Source organism: Neovison vison, chromosome 2 (assembly GCF_020171115.1).
Source record: "Neovison vison isolate M4711 chromosome 2, ASM_NN_V1, whole genome shotgun sequence".
NCBI classification, from domain to species: Eukaryota; Metazoa; Chordata; class Mammalia; order Carnivora; family Mustelidae; genus Neogale; species Neogale vison.
In genome coordinates, this window is record NC_058092.1 from 108771528 (window position 1) to 108785220 (window position 13693).

Below are 13693 nucleotides of genomic sequence, written 5' to 3' on the forward strand. Positions count from 1 at the left end.
TCACCCAATCCTCAACCCCCTCCCCTCCAAAACCCTCAGTTTGTTTCTCAGAGTCCACAGTCTCTCATGGTTTGTCTCCCCCTCCAATTAACTTCAGTCTATACCTACAGAAATCCATTTCACTTTGGCTCTGTTTTCAAAAGTACAGAATATGGTAGAAAAAGCACTGGACTGCAGCTTTGTTCTGATTAAATAGTTGATACTCACTAGTTGCATAATATTGGGATTTACTTTCCCCAAATGAAAATTAGAGGTATTATCATGGGGTCCCTCATCTGGCAATATTTATGAGTAGGCCTTAACAGGGTCCATGAAGTCCCTGAAATTATAAGAAAAAAATTGTGTGTAGTAAGTATATGCATTTTTTTTGATGTGGAGGCTATTTGGGAGAGAATGGCTTAAATGGTTATGGAGGGACAAAAACAACAGAAAGTTTAGAGCCATTGATCCTGATATTCTTCATGGTCCTTTCCAGCTGTGAAATTCTGCCAAAGGTGATCATTGAGACTCTAATACTGTCCTTTTCTCTTTCCATTCATCAAACTCTTAAAACAAGCAGAGATAGGAGGAGTCAAGATGGCGGAGAAGTAGCAGGCTGAGACTACCTCAGCTAGCAGGAGATCAGCTAGAGAGCTTATCTAAAGATTGCAAATCCATCGGCAGATCGAAGAGAAGAAGAACAGCAATTCTAGAAACAGAAAAACAACCACTTTCTGAAAGAAGAGATCCTAATCTCTTCAATCTTTTTTTTCTTAATTCTTTTTTAGTTTCTTGACTGAATTTTTAATTCAATCTCTTTTTTTAATTCTTTTTTTCTTTTTTTTCTTTCTTTCTTTTTGAACCTCTTTTTATCCCCAAATCAGAAGAGATCCCAATCAGAAGAGATTGGGAGATCCCAATCAAAGGAGATCCCAATCAGAGGAGATCCCTCACCCAATCGTGAGGGGGGAGAAATCCCCCCTCACGATTTGGGATCTCTTCTGATTTGGTTAAAGCGTATTTTCCTGGGGTTGTTGCCACCCTTTTAGTATTTTACTTGCTCCTTCATATACTCTTAGCTGGACAAAATGACAAGGCGGAAAAATTCACAACAAAAAAAAGAACAAGAGGCAGTACCGAAGGCTAGGGACCTAATCAATACAGACATTGGTAATATGTCAGATCTAGAGTTCAAAATGACAATTCTCAAGGTTATAGCTGGGCTTGAAAAAGGCATGGAAGATATTAGAGAAACCCTCTCCAGAGATATAAAAGCCCTTTCTGGCGAAATAAAAGAACTAAAATCTAACCAAGTTGAAATCAAAAAAGCTATTAATGAAGTTCAATCAAAAATGGAGGCTCTCACTGCTAGGATAAATGAGGCAGAAGAAAGAATTAGTGATATAGAAGACCAAATGACAGAGAATAAAGAAGCTGAGCAAGAGAGGGACAAACAGCTACTGGACCAGAGGGGAGAATTCGAGAGATAAGTGACACCATAAGACAAAACAACAGAATAATTGGGATTCCAGAAGAAGAAGAAAGAGAGAGGGGAGCAGAAGGTATACTGGAGAGAATTATTGGGGAGAATTTCCCCAATATGGCAAAGGGAATGAGCATCAAAATTCAGGAGGTTCAGAGAACGCCCCTCAAAATCAATAAGAATAGGCCCACACCCCGTCACCTAATAGTAAAATTTACAAGCCTTAGTGACAAAGAGAAAATCCTGAAAGCAGCCCGGGAAAAGAAGTCTGTAACATACAATGGTAAAAGTATTAGATTGGCAGCTGACTTATCCACAGAGACCTGGCAGGCCAGAAAGAGCTGGCATGACATTTTCAGAGCACTAAACGAGAAAAACATGCAGCCAAGAATATTATATCCAGCTAGGCTATCATTGAAAATAGAAGGAGAGATTAAAAGCTTCCAGGACAAACAAAAACTGAAAGAATTTGCAAACACCAAACCAGCTCTACAGGAAATACTGAAAGGGGTCCTCTAAGCAAAGAGAGAGCCTACAAGTGGTAGATCAGAAAGGAACAGAGACAATATACAGTAACAGTCACCTTACAGGCAATACAATGGCACTAAAATCATATCTCTCAATAGTTACCCTGAATGTTAATGGGCTAAATGCCCCAATCAAAAGACACAGGGTATCAGAATGGATAAAAAAACAAAACCCATCTATATGTTGCCTCGAAGAAACTCATTTTAAGCCCGAAGACACCTCCAGACTTAAAGTGAGGGGGTGGAAAAGAATTTACCATGCTAATGGACATCAGAAAAAAGCAGGAGTGGCAATCCTTATATCAGATCAATTAGATTTTAAGCCAAAGACTATAATAAGAGATGAGGAAGGACACTATATCATACTCAAAGGGTCTGTCCAACAAGAAGATCTAACAATTTTAAATATCTATGCCCCCAACGTGGGCGCAGCAAACTATATAAACCAATTAATAACAAAATCAAAGAAACACATCAACAATAATACAATAATAGTAGGGGACTTTAACACTCCCCTCACTGAAATGGACAGATCATCCAAGCAAAAGATCAACAGGGAAATAAAGGCCTTAAATGATACACTGGATGAGATGGACATCACAGATATATTCAGAACATTTCATCCCAAAGCAACAGAATACACATTCTTCTCTAGTGCACATGGAACATTCTCCAGAATAGATCACATCCTCGGTCCTAAATCAGGACTCAACCAGTATCAAAAGATTGGGATCATTCCCTGCATATTTTCAGACCACAATGCTCTGAAGCTAGAACTCAACCACAAGAGGAAGTTTGGAAAGAACACAAATACATGTAGACTAAACAGCATCCTTCTAAAGAATGAATGGGTCAACCGGGAAATTAAAGAAGAATTGAAAAAAATCATGGAAACAAATGATAATGAAAATACAACGGTTCAAAATCTGTGGGACACAACAAAGGCAGTCCTGAGAGGAAAATATATAGCGGTACAAGCTTTTCTCAAGAAACAAGAAAGGTCTCAGGTACACAACCTAACCCTACACCTAAAGGAGCTGGAGAAAGAACAAGAAAGAAACCCTAAGCCCAGCAGGAGAAGAGAAATCATAAAGATCAGAGCAGAAATCAATGAAATAGAAACGAAAAAAACAATACAACAAATCAACCAAACTAGGAGCTGGTTCTTTGAAAGAATTAATAAAATTGATAAACCCTTGGCCAGACTTATCAAAAAGAAAAGAGAAAGGACCCAAATAAATAAAATCATGAACGAAAGAGGAGAGATCACAACTAACACCAAAGAAATACAAACTATTATAAGAACATACTATGAGCAACTCTATGCCAACAAATTTGACAATCTGGAAGAAATGGGTGCATTCCTAGAAACATATAAACTACCAAAATTGAACCAGGAAGAAATAGAAAGCCTGAACAGACCCATAACCAGTAAGGAGATTGAAACAGTCATTAAAAATCTCCAAACAAACAAAAGCCCAGGGCCAGATGGCTTCCCGGGGGAATTCTACCAAACATTTAAAGAAGAACTAATTCCTATTCTCTTGAAACTGTTCCAAAAAATAGAAATGGAAGGAAAACTCCAAAACTCATTTTATGAGGCCAGCATCACCTTGATCCCAAAACCAAACAAGGATCCCATCAAAAGAGAAGAGAGCTATAGACCAATATTCTTGATGAACACAGATGCAAAAATTCTCACCAAAATACTAGCCAATAGGATTCAACAGTACATTAAAAGGATTATTCACCACGACCAAGTGGGATTTATCCCAGGGTTGCAAGGTTGGTTCAACATCCGCAAATCAGTCAATGTGATACAACACATCAATAAAAGAAAGAACTAGAACCATATGATACTGTCAATAGATGCTGAAAAAGCATTTGACAAAGTACAGCATCCATTCCTAATCAAAACCCTTCAAAGTGTAGGGATAGAAGGCACATACCTCAATATCATCAAAGCCATCTATGAAAAACCCACTGCAAATATCATTCTCAATGGAGAAAAACTGAAAGCTTTTCCACTAAGGTCAGGAACATGGCAGGGATGTCCATTACCACCACTACTATTCAACATAGTACTAGAAGTCCTAGCCTCAGCAATCAGACAACAAAAGGAAATTAAAGGCATCCAAATCGGCAAAGAAGAAGTCAAATTATCACTCTTCGCAGATGATATGATACTCTATGTGGAAAACCCAAAAGACTCCACTCCAAAACTGCTAGAACTTGTACAGGAATTCAGTAAAGTGTCAGGATATAAGATCAATGCACAGAAATCAGTTGCATTTCTCTACACCAACAACAAGACAGAAGAAAGAGAAATTAAAGAGTCAATCCCATTTACAATTGCACCCCAAACCATAAGATACCTAGGAATAAACCTAACCAAAGAGGCTAAGAATCTATACTCAGAAAACTATAAAGTACTCATGAAAGAAATTGAGGAAGACACAAAGAAATGGAAAAATGTTCCATGCTCCTGGATTGGAAGAATAAATATTGTGAAAATGTCTATGCTACCTAAAGCAATCTACACATTTAATGCAATTCCTATCAAGGTACCATCCATCTTTTTCAAAGAAATGGAACAAATAATTTTAAAATTTATATGGAACCAGAAAAGACCTCGAATAGCCAAAGGGATATTGAAAAACAAAGCCAAAGTTGGTGGCATCACAATTCCAGACTTCAAGCTCTATTACAAAGCTGTCATCATCAAGACAGCATGGTATTGGCATAAAAACAGACACATAGACCAATGGAACAGAATAGAGAACCCAGAAATAGACCCTCAACTCTATGGTCAACTAATCTTCGACAAAGCAGGAAAGAATGTCCAATGGAAAAAAGACAGCCTCTTCAATAAATGGTGTTGGGAAAATTGGACAGCCACATGCAGAAAAATGAAATTGGACCATTTCCTTACACCACACACAAAAATAGATTCAAAATGGATTAAGGACCTCAATGTGAGAAAGGAATCCATCAAAATCCTTGAGGAGAACACAGGCAGCAACCTCTTCGACCTCAGCCGCAGCAGCATCTTCCTAGGAACATCACCAAAGGCAAGGGAAGCAAGGGCAAAAATGAACTTTTGGGATTTCATCAAGATCAAAAGCTTTTGCACAGCAAAGGAAACAGTTAACAAAACCAAAAGACAACTGACAGAATGGGAGAAGATATTTGCAAACGACATATCAGATAAAGGACTAGTGTCCAAAATCTATAAAGAACTTAGCAAACTCAACACCCAAAGAACAAAGAATCCAATCAAGAAATGGGCAGAGGACATGAACAGACGTTTCTGCAAAGAAGACATCCAGATGGCCAACAGACACATGAAAAAGTGCTCCATATCACTCAGCATCAGGGAAATACAAATCAAAACCACAATGAGATATCACCTCACACCAGTCAGAATGGCTAAAATCAACACGTCAGGAAATGACAGATGCTGGCGAGGATGCGGAGAAAGGGGAACCCTCCTACACTGTTGGTGGGAATGCAAGGTGGTGCAACCACTCTGGAAAACAGCATGGAGGTTCCTCAAAATGTTGAAAATAGAACTGCCCTTTGACCCAGCAATTGCACTACTGGGAATTTACCCTAAAGATACAAACGTAGTGATCCAAAGGGGCACGTGCACCCGAATGTTTATAGCAGCAATGTCCACAATAGCCAAACTATGGAAAGAACCTAGATGTCCATCAACAGATGAATGGATCAAGAAGATGTGGTATATATACACAATGGAATACTATGCAGCCATCAAAAGAAACGAAATCTTGCCATTTGCGACAACATGGATGGAACTAGAGCGTATCATGCTTAGCGAAATAAGTCAAGCGGAGAAAGACAACTATCATATGATCTCCCTGATATGAGGGAGTGGTGATGCAACATGGGGGCTTAAGTGGGTAGGAGAAGAATCCATGAAACAAGATGGGATAGGGAGGGAGACAAACCATAAGTGACTCTTAATCTCACGAAACAAACTGTGGGTTGCTGGGGGGAGGGGGTTGGGAGAAGGGGGGTAGGGTTATGGACATTGGGGAGGGTATGTGCTTTTGGGTAAATTGGAAGGGGAGATGAACCATGAGAGACTATGGACTCTGAAAAACAATCTGAGGGGTTTGAAGTGGCGGGGGCGGTGGGAGGTTGGGGTACCAGGTGGTGGGTATTATAGAGGGCACAGCTTGCATGGAGCACTGGGTGTGGTGAAAAAATAATGAATACTGTTTTTCTGAAAATAAATAAATTGGAAAAAAAATTTAAAAAAAAACAAGCAGAGATAAAAGAAGTTAACAAGTTTCATCAACTGTAAGAGAAAGACTAATAATAACTAAGTCTCAAAGTTAATAATTATTAAATGGAATGAGCCATGTAAAGCCCTTTATCACCATATGTGCATCATATGCCAACAACAGATTTTTTTTATAAAAGAACTCTAATGGAATTTGTTAATGTTAAAACAACAACCTTGACTTCCTAGATCAATAAATAGGCTAGGAATGTGGATTTTTACCTCTTTGAAAAGTGTAATTAACTGTTCAATATTTAATGTTCTGGGCTGGTAAAGCTCCGAAAGGTGAGCTCAGAGATTAAAAAAACCCTTTGAAACCCAATCAAATGAGAATTTTAGCTTTTTCTAGAACCTAAAAAAATAATGTGCATTCAATCAATGTCACTTTAGCCCAAAACTTGGCTTCATATTCCAAAATTTCCTCATTTTTCTTACTTAGAAGATCCAAGGCCTAGAAAGCTTATTCAAAACCTAACAACCAAGAATAGAGTTATGCTTTCTCAAGTGCTTGCTAAACTTTTCTATGGCATCAGTTCACAAAATGTGGTCTTGGGGTACGTGTGAAGTAAAAAATGTATTATTTTCTTTCTAATACCAAGACATTTGTCTTTTTTTTTCTTTTTTTTAAAGTTCTTTATTTAAATTCAATTTAGTTAGCATACACTGTATTATTAATTTCAGGGATAGAGTTTGTCTTTTCTTCATCACCATTTCTTCACAAGTGTATAGTAGAGTTTCCCAGAAGCAGAGTATAACAAAGAAAAAGGGCTAAAAAGCTTGTGGTACCAGGTGATGGGTATTATAGGGGGCACGGATTGCATGGAGCACTGGGTGTGGTGAAAAAATAATGAATACTGTTTTTCTGAAAATAAATAAATTGAAAAAAAAAGCTATTTCTTTTTGTTGTCTGATTGCTGTTTCTGGGACTTATAGTACTATAATGAACAATAGTGGCAAGAGTGGACATCCTTTTCGCATTCCTGATCTCAAAGGGAAGGCTGTCAGCTTTTACCCATTGAGCATGATATTTGCTGTGGATTTTTCACAGATAGATTTTATGAAGTTGAGGAATATTTCCTCTATCCCTTTATTTTGAATTGTTTTAATCAGGAATGGATGCTGTATCTTGTCAAATACTTTTTCTGTATCAATTGAGAGGACCATGTAGCTCTCTCTTCTCTTATTTATGCTATTACATTGGTTGATGTGCAAATGCTGAACCATCCTTGCATCCCATGAATAAATCCCACCCAGTCATGGTGGATAATATTTTTAATGTACTATTGGATCCTATTACCTAGGATCTTGTTGAGAATCTTGGCATCCTATTCATCAGGGATATTGGTCTGAAATTCTCCTTTTTGGTGGGTTCTTTACCTGGTTTGGGGATCAGGGTAATGCTGGATTCCTGGAAAGAGTCTGGAAGTTTTCCTTCTGTTTCTATCTTTTTTATCCCCCAATTTATTTATTTTCAGAAAAACGGTATTCATTATTTTTTCACCACACCCAGTGCTCCATGCAAGCTGTGCCCTCTATAATACCCACCACCTGGTACCCCAACCTCCCACCCCACCGCCACTTCAAACCCCTCAGACTGTTTTTCAGAGTCCATAGTCTCTCATGGTTCACCTCCCCTTCCAATTTACCCAAATTCCCTACTCCTCTCTAATGCCCCTTGTCCTCCATGCTATTGGTTATGCTCCACAAATGAGTGAAACCATATGATAATTGACTCTCTCTGCTTGACTTAGCATAATCTCTTCCAGTCCCGTCCATGTTGCTACAAAAGTTGGATATTCGTCCTTTCTGATGGAGGCATTATACTCCATAGTGTATATGGACCACATCTTCCTTATCCATTCATCCGTTGAAGGACATCTTGGTTCTTTCCATAGTTTGGCGACAGTGGCCATTGCTGCTATAAACATTGGGGTACAGATGGCCCTTCTTTTCACGACATCTGTATCTTTGGGGTAAATACCCAGGAGTGCAATTGCAGGGTCGTAGGAAAGCTCTATTTTTAATTTCTTGAGGAATCTCCACACTGTTCTCCAAAGAGGCTGCACCAACTTGCATTCCCACCAACAGTGGAAGAGGGTTCCCCTTTCTCCACATCCTCTCCAACACATGTTGGTTCCTGTTTTGTTAATTTTGGCCATTGTAACTGGTGTAAGGTGATATCTCAATGTGGTTTTAATTTGAATCTCCCTGAGGGCTAATGATGATGAGCATTTTTTCATGTGTCTGATAGCCATTTGTATGTCTTGATTGGAGAAGTGTCTGTTCATATCTTCTGCCCATTTTTTGATGTGTTTGTCTGTTTCGTGTGGGTTGAGTTTGAGGAGTTCATTATAGATCCTAGATATCAACCTTTTGTCTGTACTGTCATTTGCAAATATCTTCTCCCATTCCGTGGGTTGCCTCTTTGTTTTTTTGACTGTTTCCTTTGCTGTGCAGAAGCTTTTGATTTTGATGAAGTCCCAGAAGTTTATTTTCGCTTTTGTTTCCTTTGCCTTTGGAGACGTATCTTGAAAGAATTTGCTGTGGCTGATATCAAAGAGATTACTGCCTATGTTCTCCTCTAAGATTCTGATAGATTCCTGTCTCACGTTGAGGCCTTTTATCCATTTTGAGTTGATCTTTGTGTACAGTGTAAGAGAATGGTCGAGTTTCATTCTTCTACATATAGCTGTCCAGTTTTCCCAGCACCATTTATTGAAGAGACTGTCTTTTTTCCACTGTATATTTTTTCCTGTTTTGTCGAAGATTAATTGACCATAGAGTTGAGGGTCTATATCAGGGCTCTCTACTCTGTTCCACTGGTCTATGTGTCTGTTTTTATGCCAGTACCATGCTGTCTTGGTGATCACAGCTTTGTAATAAAGCTTGAAATCAGGTAAGGTGATGCCGCCAGCTTTATTTTTGTTTTTCAACATTTCCTTAGCGATTCGGGGTCTCTTCTGATTCCATACAAATTTTAGGATTATTTGCTCCAGCTCTTTGAAGAATGCCGGTGGAATTTTGATCGGAATGGCATTAAAAGTATAGATTGCTCTAGGCAGTATAGACATTTTAACAATGTTTATTCTTACGATCCAAGAGCATGGAATGGTCTTCCATCTATTTGTCTTCTTCAATTTCTTTCATGAGTGTTCTATAGTTCCTCAAGTATAGATCCCTTACCTCTTTAGTTAGGTTTATTCCGAGGTATCTTATGGTTCTTGGTGCTATAGTAAATGGAATCGATTCTCTAATTTCCCTTTCTGTATTTTCATTGTTAGTTATAAGAAAGCCACTGATTTCTGCACATTGACTTTGTATCCTGCCACGTTGCTGAATTGCTATATGAGTTCTAGTAGTTTGGGGGTGGAGTCTTTTGGGTTTTCCATATAAAGAATCATGTCATCTGCGAAGAGAGAGAGTTTGACTTCTTCATTACCAATTTGGATACCTTTTATTTCTCTCTGTTGTCTGATTGCTGTTGCTGGGACTTCTAATACTATGTTGAACAAGAGTGGTGAAAGTGGGCATCCTTGTCTTGTTCGTGATCTCAATGGGAAGGCTGCAAGCTTTTTCCCATTGAGGATGATATTTGCTGTGGGTCTTTCATAGATAGATTTGATGAGGTTCAGGAATGTTCCCTCTATCCCTATCCTTTGAAGCGTTTTAATCAGGAACGGATGTTGGATTTTGTCAAATGCTTTTTCTGCATCAATTGAGAGGACCATGTGGTTCTTCTCTCTTCTCATATTAATTTGTTGTATCACACTGATTGATTTACGAATGTTGAACCATCCTTGTAGCCCAGGGATGAATCCCACCTGATCATGGTGGATAATCTTTTTAATGTGTTGTTGGATCCTGTTGGCTAGGATCTTGTTGAGAATTTTAGCATCCATATTCATCAGTGATATTGGTCTGAAATTCTCCTTTTTGGTACGGTCCTTGCCTGGTTTGGGGATCAGGGTAATGCTGGCTTCATAGAAAGAGTCTGGAAGTTTTCCTTCTGCTTCAATTTTTTGAAACAGCTTCAGGAGAATAGGTGTTATTTCTTCTTGGAAGGTTTGGTAGAATTCCCCAGGGAATCCGTCAGGTCCTGGGCTCTTGTTTTTTGGGAGATTTTTGATCACTGCTTCAATCTCGTTATTAGATATCGGTCTATTCAGGTTGTCGATTTCTTCCTGGTTCAATGTTGGTAGTTTATATTTTTCCAGGAATGCATCCATTTCATCTAGGTTGCTAAGCTTATTGGCATATAACTGTTCGTAATAACTTCTGATGATTGTTTCTACTTCCTTGGCGTTAGTTGTGATCTCTCCCTTTTCATTCATAATTTTATGTATTTGGGATTTCTCTCTTTTCTTTCGGATTAGTGTAGCCAGTGGCTTATTGATCTTAATGATTCTTTCAAAAAACCAGCTTCTAGTTTCATTGATACGTTCTACTGTATCTGTGGTTTCTCCCTCATTGATCTCAGCTCTAATCTTGATGATTTCCCTTCTTATGTGTGGAGTTGGTTTGATTTGTTGTTGATCCTCCAGTTCTTTAAGGTGTAGAGACAGCTGGTGTGTTCTGGATTTTTCAATTTTTTTGAGCAAGGCTTGGATGGCTATATATTTTCCCCTTAGGACTGCCTTTGCTGTATCCCATAGGTTTTGGACCGAAGTGTCTTCATTCTCATTGGTTTCCATGAATTGTTTCAGTTCTTCTTTGATCTCCTGGTTGATCCAAGCATTCTTAAGCAAGGTGGTCTTTAGCTTCCAGGTGTTTGAGTTCCTTCGGAACTTTTCCTTGTGATTGAGCTCCAGTTTCAAAGCATTGTGATCTGATAATATGCAGGGAATAATCTCAGTCTTTTGCTATCGGCTGAGTCCTGATTTGTGACCCAGTATGTGGTCTATTCTGGAGAAGGTTCCGTGTGCACTTGAGAAGAATGAGTATTCTGCTGTTTTAGGGTGGAATGTTCTGTATATATCTATGAGGTCCATCTGGTCCAATGTGTCATTCAATGCTCTTGTTTCTTTATTGATTTTCTGCTTCGATGATCTGTCTAGTTCTGAAAGAGGCGTGTTAAGATCTCCTACGATTAGTGTATTCATATCAATATGACTCTTTATCTTGATTAACAGTTTTCTTAAGTAATTGGCTGCTCCCATATTGGGAGCATAGATATTTACAATTGTTAGATCATCTTGGTGGATAGTCCCTTTAAGGATTATGTAGTGTCCTTCTGTATCTCTGACTACAGTCTTTAGTTTGAAGTCTAATTTATCTGATATGAGAATCGCTACCCCAGCCTTCTTTTGAGTCCCATTGGCATGAAAGATGCTTCTCCACCCCTTCACTTTCAGTCTGCGTGTATCTTTAGGTTCAAAATGGGTCTCTTGTAGACAGCATATGGATGGGTCCTGTCGTTTTATCCAATCTGCAACCCTGTGCCGTTTTATGGGTGCATTTAGGCCATTCACATTGAGAGTGATTATTGATAGATACGTTTTTATTGACATCGAGTTACCTTTGAAGTCTTTCTTTCTGTAGACTGTCTCTATATTTCTGTTCAATGCTATTCTTGGGATTTTTCCTCTTTTATAGAACCCCCCTTAATATTTCCTGCAGTATCGGCTTGGTGGTTGCATAGTCTTTTAAGCCTTGCCGGTCTTGGAAACTCTTTATCTCTCCATCCATTTTGAATGTCAGTCTTGCTGGATAAAGTATTCTTGGCTGCATGTTCTTCTCATTTAGTGCCCTGAATATATCTTGCCAGCCTCTTCTGGCTTGCCAGGTCTCTGTGGACAGGTCTGACGTTATTCTGATGGGCTTCCCTTTGTAAGGAGCCTCTTTGCCCTGGCAGAATTCAAGAGATTATACCTACAATTATAATTTCTCAATTTGACTATCAGGTGTCGTGATGTTTTTTTGGAGTATATAATCTTGGCAGGAGACCTTTCAGCCTCTAGTACATGAACGCTGGTTTCATTCACAAGATTCGGAAAATTTTCAAGAAGGACTTGTTCCACGATATCTTCTAGACTTCTTTCTTTCTCCTCCCCTTCAGGAATTCCAATAATTCTGACATTGGAACGCTTCATGGCATCATTTATTTCCCTAATTCTGCTTTCGTGGGATCTAAGCTGTTTGTTCCAGGCTTCCCCCTGATCCTTTCTCTCTATGTGTTTGTCTTCCAGATCACTAATTCTATCTTCTGTCTCAGTTACCCTAGCTTTGAGAGAGTTTAGATTGGATTGGAACTCATTGAGAGCATTGTGGACCTCCTCCCTGGTAGCTTTGAGCTCCGCCCTAATATTGTGAACATCCTGTCTGGTCGCTTTCAGTTCGGCCCTAATCAATTCTGTTTGGTCATCCATGGCTTTCTCCAACTTAGCTATTTCCTGGATAATTGTTAGCCTGAATTCTCTTTCCGACATATTGTCTATATTGATAGCCGTTAGCTCTATTGCAGAAGGTCCATCCTCTGTATTTTTCTTCTGTTGGGCATTCCTCCTCCTAGTCATTTTGGTGGGAGAAGACTGAACAGATGTAGCTGGATGTATCAACTCTGGTGCAGTCCAAGTGCACCCTGGAACACTTCCTTATCTCCGTCTCAGAGAAAAGCCTCAGTCTGGGTGCAGAAGCTGAATAAATTCCCCCTTGGACGCTGGCAGTGCAGGTTCCAAGTTAAAGACCCTGGGGGCGCAGGATCTTTTGCTCATCCCCAAAGCCAAGGCAGTGGCGGCTGTCTGGGAGCTCCTGCCCGCCAGAGAGGTTCCAAGCAGCGATCGCACACTGAGATTTTGCCGCCGGCCCGGGCTGGGAGTGCCCGGCTTGCGCGCACCTCTTTTCAGAGGCGGCTGTGGGTTGGGCGCGCTTCTGGGGCACTGAGAACGGGGCGCTGGTCTGTAAGCCGCAGGCTGGGCTTTTGCGCACCTCTGTCCGGGGAAGAGTTTCACGCACAGGGCTTAGACTTTGAAACAATGGCGCGGGTCAAGAAGCGGCGCCTGGGTGGCTCAGCGGGTTAAGCCACTGCCTTCAGCTCAGGTCATGATCTCAGGGTCCTGGGATCGAGTCCCGCATCGGGCTCTCTGCTCAGCAGGGAGCCTGCTTCCTCCTCCTCTCTCTCTCTCTGCCTGCCTCTCTGCCTACTTGTGATCTTTCTCTGTCATATAAATAAATAAAATCTTAAAAAAAAAAAAGAAGCGCCCCCGGGCCTTGGAAACCCAGGAGAGTTGGAGGGACGTGCGCGTGCATCTCAAGCTTTGTGGTAGCGCTAGTGTGCGTTCTGCAGACGGGCTCAGCTCCCATCCCCTCACAGGAGCCGGAACCCCCGCGCTCTGGGGCACGCTGGCGGCTTAGGGACCAGGAGCAGGTTTCTCCGCCGCACTCTCTCTGCCTCCGCGC